The sequence below is a fragment of the Lepidothrix coronata genome, unplaced genomic scaffold (assembly GCF_001604755.1).
Source record: "Lepidothrix coronata isolate B3197 unplaced genomic scaffold, Lepidothrix_coronata-1.0 Scaffold25, whole genome shotgun sequence".
Taxonomy (NCBI): Eukaryota; Metazoa; Chordata; class Aves; order Passeriformes; family Pipridae; genus Lepidothrix; species Lepidothrix coronata.
This window is the reverse complement of record NW_016690205.1, coordinates 5,980,270-5,989,052: the sequence shown is the minus strand read 5'-3', so window position 1 is coordinate 5,989,052 and position 8,783 is coordinate 5,980,270.

Here is an 8,783-nt window from a genome sequence, read left to right as displayed (position 1 = left end):
ATCTTGTTCTACCCCCTGCCATGGGCAGGGACACCTTCCACTATCCCAGGTTGCTCCAAGCCCCATCCAACCTGGCCTTGAACACTTCCAGGGATCCAAGGGCAGCCACAGCTTCTCTGGGCAACCTGTGCCAGGGCCTCCCCACCCTCACAGGGAAGAATTCCTTCCCCATATCCCATCTAACCCTGCCCTGTGGCAGTGGGTAGCTTTGTTCTGTCACTCAGGGCCTTTGTCCAAAGTCTCTCTCCAATTGCAGACCTGACCTGAAACTGATAGAAAATAAAAGCAGGAAACACTTGCTATGAGAAATCCAGCTTGTAGAAGGATGGAAAGAAAAAGGGGACATGAGAGTTGAAGGGCATCACTGCCACCTCTTTTCCAGCCAGCCTTGCAGTAAAATCAGCACTCATCCAGCCTGCACAGGGAAGGACTGCACAGGCAGATCCCACACAGGTAACACTGTCCTACATCTGCAATTTTTAAAAGAGGAGAAATAATTGACCTGAGAGATCTTCTCTTGCCTGAGCTCCAGGAGCTGTGCTTGGCTGAGCGCTGCTACTGGGAAGCAGCAGTGGGGTGAGTGCCTTCTGTGGGTTTCTCCTGGGTGGCTGGATGAGCAGGATGCTCTATTTTACAAAAAATAAACAGCCTCCTTGTTCAAAAGCAGAGATTTGAAAGGAGGATATTTGGACTTTGCTATCCTCCATACGCAGGGGACGATAAAGAGACTATTTTGCTGTTTATACATTGCCCACGGTGAACATTGGGGTATCTGCAGGCAAAGTGAAGCACAATTACCACTGTTATTTTTACTTTGAAAGGAGTGGTTTCCTGAGTCAGTAAATCTAGTTTTTTTTTTTTTTCTTTCATGCCAAACACAAATACGGCGGGAGAAATCCGCTTCTATAAAACACGAAGCGAAAGAAATGGAAAACAAGCCAAATTTAGATTTTTTTGCCTGCAGGACAATTGACAAACCAAGACGCTTTTCTGGCTTCAAAACAGCTCCTTAGATCACAGGTGGTTGGATTTTAAAGGGTAAAAAGCAAAGCTGTCTCTTTTCACTGTCTCCTTCACAGTCATCCCTGTTCCATCACAGCCACCCAGCTTTTATGTGCACCCGGGCAGAGGAGCCTGGATCCTGTTGCAACACTCTGTTGGACTATAAACCAATGATATTTGCTTTACCTGTGCACTATCTTCCATGGAACAAAACAACATTTACATCTGGGATCAATTTGCTTGAAATTAAAGTGCAGCTGCTATATCTCTTCTGCATCAAAAGTGTGGTGTTAAGGCTATAACATACAGACAGTTACACATTACTCGGCATTGTAATATTTAGATTTGTGTCATTTTCCATCTGAGGTAAAAAGCATCTTTAAATAAATGAGTGATCTTAGACTACATATTTTATGGGCTGTGTACTCGGCGAGATATATCTACATTTGCAATGTGCATGTTCTCAGCTCCAATTGCCAACAACGTGTTTAGGCCTTGAATTTTAATGCTTAAACAAAAGTGCGGTGTCGGAATAATTGGGATTGTGTGCTCAGAAAAGTTGTGCTGTGCTTGTACAAGAGGTTTGGATGAGTTTTGGGGTGTTCTCAGGTAAAAGATGAGCTTTTCCACCTGGTTACTGCAGATCCTTCCCTCTCCTTAGAAGGCTTTGGGGGGATCTAATTGCAGCCGTCCAGTACATGAACAGAGTCTGCAAGAAAGTTGGGGAGAGACAATTTACAAGGGCCTGGACAAGGGGGAATGACTTCCCACTGACAGAGAGCAGGGTTAGATGGATATTGGGAAGGAAACTGGGAATTGGGACCTCAAAGACCATCTTGTTCTACCCCCTGCCATGGGCAGGGACACCTTCCACTATCCCAGGTTGCTCCAAGCCCCATCCAACCTGGCCTTGAACACTTCCAGGGATGGGGCAGCCACAGCTTCTCTGGGCAACCTATGCCAGGGTCTCACCACCCCCACAGTGAAGAATTTCTTCCTAATATCTCATTTCTGCATCTCAAAGCATCACTTGGCAGGAAACAAGGGGCTGGGGTTTGGCTCTGCACCCGGTTGCCACGGACACGATCCTCTCTTACCTGGTCATCCCAAGCGCTGATTTGTGCCATGTTTTGCTCATTGCCATCAGAAGCTGACATCAAGTCACAAGCCTCCACCTCCGGCTCTGTCCTGCTGTGCTGCTGCCGCCTTGGACCTTCTGTGACAGGTAAGGAGTTTGCACGGGCTCCACAAGGATTTTCACCACTGGGATGGAGCCTGATGTGAATGCACAGATAAGACATGTCCTATCACTTTACATATTACTTATCCACACACAAATGCCCATATTTATTGGCATTACATGGAAAAAGGTAGCTAGCAATGCATAACATTGAGTATCTCTGTCTAGTGGAAGGTGTCCCTGCCCATGGCAGGGGATTTGGAACAAGATGAGTTTTAAGGTCCCTTCCAATCCAAACCATTCCATGATTTTATAATTCTACAAACTACAACACACCCTTTTCTGATGTCTGGGGACAATTCGGCCCTGAGGTTTCCAGTCAGTTTTACCTAGCACTGATCCCTCTGAGCTCTGTATTTTAATTCCTCCCCTGATTATCAAATTCAAGTCTGATATTCTCATATTGTTTTACTGCCAATGGCAAGAAACAATTCAAAAGCCCAAGAAAACCCTGTCCAGGGTAACAGCTACCGAGCAGAGAGCAGGGCAGTTTAGTGAAATCAGGCTCAGTGGTTATGTAGGTCATTTCAAACACAAAATATTCTACCTGAAAGCACAGCACATTGGTTGAAACAAAAAAATGGAAGTGCAGCATTTCCAAGCTGTCTTTTCCTCCTGGCAGCTGCAATATTTTGTGTTTCAGTGAAGGTGCATCAGATTTTTTTTTTTTGCAACAGAGATAGGCTGCAGCCTCTGCTGGGCACTGCTCAACCCCAGCAGATGATAGGATGTAGGATCTCTACATCTTCTGCTCCAACTTTGGCAAAAAAGGACTTTTCTTGAGCAATCCTGCAGTGGTTGACATGACATAAAGCTGTGAAAGACAGGATGCTGCTCATCTAAAAGAATCAGATTATGTAGCTGGACTTTATCCACTGCCTGGAGAAGAGAGACAACCAATTAGTCCAACACAGCTTCTTTGCCATACCCAGGTTGGAAAACAGATTGAAGGGGTCAAAAACATTCAGAAGGCTCCACATGATCTGACATTTGCCTTGTCACAATTTTCTTGACAACCAGAAGGTTGGAGACAGTTTGCTGGTCATCAGGAGCAGCAGAACAGGAAGACTGATTGCTGAGCCGGGGACGAGGAACTGCTCAATTAACAGTCTGCTCGTTCTCAAACCAGCCACTTCTTCAATAACTCAGGGTGGGTTTAGGCTGCTCATTTTAGAGGACAAACAGGCTGTAAACAGCTGCTGGAGTGTACAAACATGCCTGTAGTTTCCAGCCCCCCGATATTGCCTCTGTGGCTGCAGAGGTGATCTCCAAGTCAAGTGACACACAGAGGTTCAAACCTCATTCCAGTCCCATCCTCTTTTGCACTTGATTGTATTTGCACAATAACCTGCTGCAAAATGCAGTTGCAGTGACTTCCACGACCAATGTACTCATTTCAGTTCAATTTTTTTCTTTCCATGTTGACTTGGCCACAATAGATATAACTGTCTGCAGAATTAATTCTTTGTATGGGAAGTTTCTCAGCCTGTGACATGGGGGTGGACACTCATGTCTATACAGACAATACAGATATGGATTTATCTATCTTTCTAATACATCTATTTTATAGATAAAAATCAGGATAGTTTTTTTATTTCCCCAATATTCTGTGTTATCCCAACCCTACTGCCACCCATTCGTCACAGCCATTGGGAGCGGTTGGGGTTCGTCCTCCTCACTCACCCTACCCCAGGGTCAGACAGAAAGTAAAAAAAGGACAATAGCTGCGAACAGGAATTTTCTGTCATATCAAAAATAGGATTTTTTGATAGGCAGAGGCTGAGATTCTCTCTACTAACCCAGTTCTACCAATCCTCCTCCAAATTGTGGGAATGGTGCTTCTGAAGTGGTTGTATCTCTGATTCCCAAGGAGTGATTAATCTTCTGATCTCTTGATTGGGGTGTTTAGGATGGTGCTATTTGGATAAAGGTTTAAAAGTCCCCACCTCAGCCCAAATAAACCCTCTCAGAGGTGGAAACCCAGTGTTGGTTGGAGGTTCAGTCACAGCTTCTGACAAAGAGGGGTCCCACCACACACACAAATTAATTTATACCTTATATATTATTCTATGTGTATACACTATATATAATTATATATCTATACATTATATATTATATAACTAATTTTTGTGGAGAAGGCTACATTTCAAAAAGCCTGTCAAAGAGCCATAAAAGCTTCAGTACATCAGCCTGAGGGGCCGTGTTAAGGCCAACTTTGTGCAGGTTCTAGATAAAATAAAAGGCATTTTCTCTCTCTCCTCTGCACAGCCCTGACCCTGCTGAGCCCTTTGGCTGCACAAGGTGGCTTTGCTCGTGTCCCCTTGGCTGCTGAGGGCGAGGGTGGGACATGATCTCCACCGTGTCCCTGTGAATTACAGCAGTGGCCTGTCGGGTCACCCCTGCTCTGCTCCACGAGCTCCTCCTCATTCCACTGCAGGGGCCCGGGGGGCACCCGGAGACACAGCTGAGGTAAAGGGGAAAGGGGGTGGGCACAGCAACTGCTTTCCAGCCATCCCAGCTGATTACTGAGGCATCATCCACATTCCAGCTGGAGAACACCAAGTTTGTTATCACGTCGTTCCAACTCTGTCTGTAAATGATGATTTGGGGCAGCAGCTCACGCTGCAATGTTCTATTAATTCCTACAAACCTCTGAGTCTCCTGAGGGATCTACCTACAGAACTCCAGGCCATGTGCACTTTGGGTGAGGTGATGCCCCAGGTCTCTCATGAGAAAATTATCTATAACTAAAAATTAAAATGGTTTTGTGGTCAGATTTTGCTTGTTCAGACAGGAAAGAGATTTTTTTGCTGGGCAGTATAAAGAAATCATTCCTTGCACCAGTTATTTTGTCATTTAACCACTGAAAGTGTGTCCACTGCCCTAAAATTCAATCTGCATTTACCATGCTGATGGTAGTTTCAAAAGCACATAAAATGTGTTTGAATCATAAAAGCAAAAATAAGGACCATGTTTGAGGCTCATACTTTTAAAAATCGTGGGTCAGCCATGAGAACAAAGTTGTACAATTATAAAATCATGGCTTGGGTTGGGAGGGACCTTACAGATCATCCAGTTCCACACCCTGCCATGGGCAGGGACACCTTCCACTAGCCCAGGTTGCTCCAAGCCCCATCCAACCTGGCCTTGGAAACTTCCAGGGATGGGGAAGCCACAGCTGCTCTCAGCAATCAACAGCAATTTTCCAAAACATCCCAGTATGCACCAATGGAAATACAAAGGGTTTTCCTTCTGCTTGCCAGAGTTTTGAAGATTTAAGGCAAGTCTGGATCAAAATCTGCTTGGGATTCCCTTTCCCGATGTCCTGCCCTCATGCTCCAGCCTTGGATCTGAGAGAGGCTGGGAGGGCTCAGTGGAGCCACACGGGCAAGCTCAGAGCCAAATTCCAGATCGACTCAAATGTCCTACTTTGAACGGAGAGACAAGATTCCATGTGGAATTAGGTCATCTTGGTGCTCATCGGAAATGAAAATTACATCATCGCACGGTTGCTCGTCCTCAGATAAAAGGGTTGCAGCTGTTTTTCTCAGCAGTTCTGCACTTGGGGTCATACTGAGGGTTATTTTAATTAAACACTGCCTCCCTCAGCCTGTCTGACCTCGGTTGGTGCCTAACTTAGGCTGAGCCCCATCCTGGGACTAGGCAGAATCCCTTGCTCTAGGTTTGACCCTCACCTTCCTCGCTCGAGCCCACGCCAACTTAGAGAGCAAGAGCTCCTCTTTTAACTCCACTGCTGCAGTTTGCAGCAATAATTTCAGCAAAATAAGAGCAATTCCACCTCAAATAATACACCCAGCACCGGATGGGCTCCATGTGCTGCCCTGGCACCCACAGCAGCCATGGACAGCAGGGAGGGAATGGACCAGCACCCGCTTTTCTGCAGGTTGGATGATGACTGACTAAGAAGAAGAGCCCAGGAGGAGTCCCCCACGCTCCTCACAGCCCTCATGAATATATCCTCCAGGAACACTTGCAGCAACAAATAAAAAGCCCTGTTTAAAATAACTAAATAAGGCACTTAAAGAGGTTTTAAAAATTGATAACTCCACGCACTGTATGGGATCGATCTCAATTACTGCCCAGGTGGAGTTTTTTTTTTTGTCTTCTGGCTTTTTTCAGCGAAAAAAACTCACCCACCCAACCCAGCCATTAATGAGAAACGTTAAGGGCTTGTTAACAATGTCCTTTCATCAGCCTGAGGTGCTGCCAACATCCCATGCTCACGTCAATTTTCACCTCCTGGAGCAGCTACCGCGTCTCGTCCCGCCGGACGCGGCTGATGGAGCCCAGACCCCCGGCTCCGGGCAGGCTGGGGGCCTTCCCTGGCCCCCAGTCCCACTTTTGGCTGCCACTCCCATGTTCCCTCACACGGGACAGGGGCTGGTGTGGATCAGGCTCGGGGGGAGCACTCGCTCCCCATCCTGCCTTGCCGCGGGTCGGGAAGGAGCAAAACCGAGGTGGCCTCTCCCCCTCACCCTCCAGTCTGCAGTGGTGGGGTCAAGGTGCTCGTCCTTGTTCCCCCTGGAGTAACAATTTGGGGAAGAAAAGGGGGTTTGATGAGTGGAAAAAAAGAATAGAGGATTTGTTGCTCGCTAAAAACGATGTATGACAAAAATAGTGACAGGGAAAGACAATCACCTGGAAATTCAGGCTTGAGGATAGGGAGGGATTAAAGGTTTTGTTAGGACGGACATGTAGGGAAAAAAAAAAAGAAAAAGAGTGGGGAAAAACAAAAGGGAGGAAAAAAAGAAAAGAGAAAGAAAAAAGAAAAAAAGGAGAAAAAAATAAAACAAAGGAAGAAAAGAAGCAAAATTATAAAAATGAGGAAAAAAGGGGAAAAAAATTGAAAAATAGGTGGAATGTTCCTTTTCCAAGGCACAAACTACATGTGTGTGTTTGTTACTCACACCCTCGACATGTTATTTGAAACCCAAATAGCAGCCAGGCCTTTGACAAGCTGCGTTTGCACATCAGCGTAGCCGAAATCTCCTCTCTAATGGCCAGTGAGGGGCTGTCAGGAATATTTTCCATTGTTTTTAGAGCCGGCGCAGTTGCTGGGAGTGGAGGGCACAGCCCCTCACACACAAGCCTTTGAACCACATTTCTCTTCAATTTCTCTAAGAATATAAAAGCAATTACAATTAAATCTGTAAACGCAATTCTTTGAGGATTTTTACATTCCTGTAAGATTCTTGGTGGGAAATTATTCTTGAAATAGTCCATAAATCTTACAGGATTCCCCTTGGAATACTATGCTTTAAGTTTTTCAGGAATTTTCTATAGGTTTACTCTTTTATTGCATTTTCTTTAAGGAAGCAGGTCTGCACCATCACCTTTCCCAATAAATAGCCATTCTAATACCAATTCTCTGATGCAATTTTCTGTTGCATCTGCTGGATGCAACACACACCATAGATAATATAAATTTAAAATAGGGGGGAAAATGATTAAAATTAACAATCTGTGATTTTTGTAGAAGAGATAATAATCATAGAATCATAGAATGGTTTGTGTTGGAAGGGACCTTAGAGATCATCATAATATTGATAGTAATGATAATGTTAATAATACTGTGATGTTAACAGAAACAATAGTTTAAAATTACCATTCCTTGTCTATAACCTAATATAATTTGGAACTGAAACAGCAAATATCAAGTTCCACTTCAAAAAAGTTCCTGATGCCTGAGAACTGCTTAGAAAAATTAAACGGAAATTTAAGGGGCAGCTTTTTCTTGCCCCAATCAGATGAGTAATTCCCCTAATTCTAAAGAGAAGGAAATTCGGGCACGTATCTAAAAATGTCCCCAGCACTCCAATGAATCGGTTTTCTGTTTAAGATGCTTCCAGTCTGAGCTCATTACGCCGCAAACTCGGCGTGCATGGAAGTGATCTGTAACAATCCTGGAGCCTGGGGCCCTTTTCCATTTGGGATTGATACATGGGATGGAATCTGCATTTTTCATCCCAGCGTCAAACAGTACAACCAGTGTGGCTGCAATTCTGCTGCAAATCCGATGCAGGAAATACAACAGAGTCCTTCAAAAATATTCCTATTTGCCTTAGAGTGGCTGCAGAGCCTGTTTGTATGGAAAAAAAAGGGGGAGGGGGGCAAAATGACCCGCTGCAAAATTCAGTTTCTTCCCTGGTCAAGGGCACCTATTTCATTATAAATGTAGTTCCGCCAAAACAAATATTATTTTTGAATCTTTCATTATTCCAGGCTCTGGGTTGGAGTAGCGTGTGTTGGTCCAGGATGCTGCGGGCCAGGGGACTCCATAGGGCAGGGGAACCCAATTCCCAGGAAAAAGCACAGTATTGGCTCCTGCCAGCAGGGAGGGAGTTGGTTTGTCACCTATAGAGAGGCACTGGGGGGTGCTGAGGTGTTTTCCTCAGCTCTGTGTGTCCACACACTGCCCTGACCCCCCCTCCAGGGGGCTGAGGATGGGGACCCCTGGGCATCCACAAGGGTGGAGAGTGGCCCAAACCCAAACACAACTCAAACCTCAATCCCTACACTT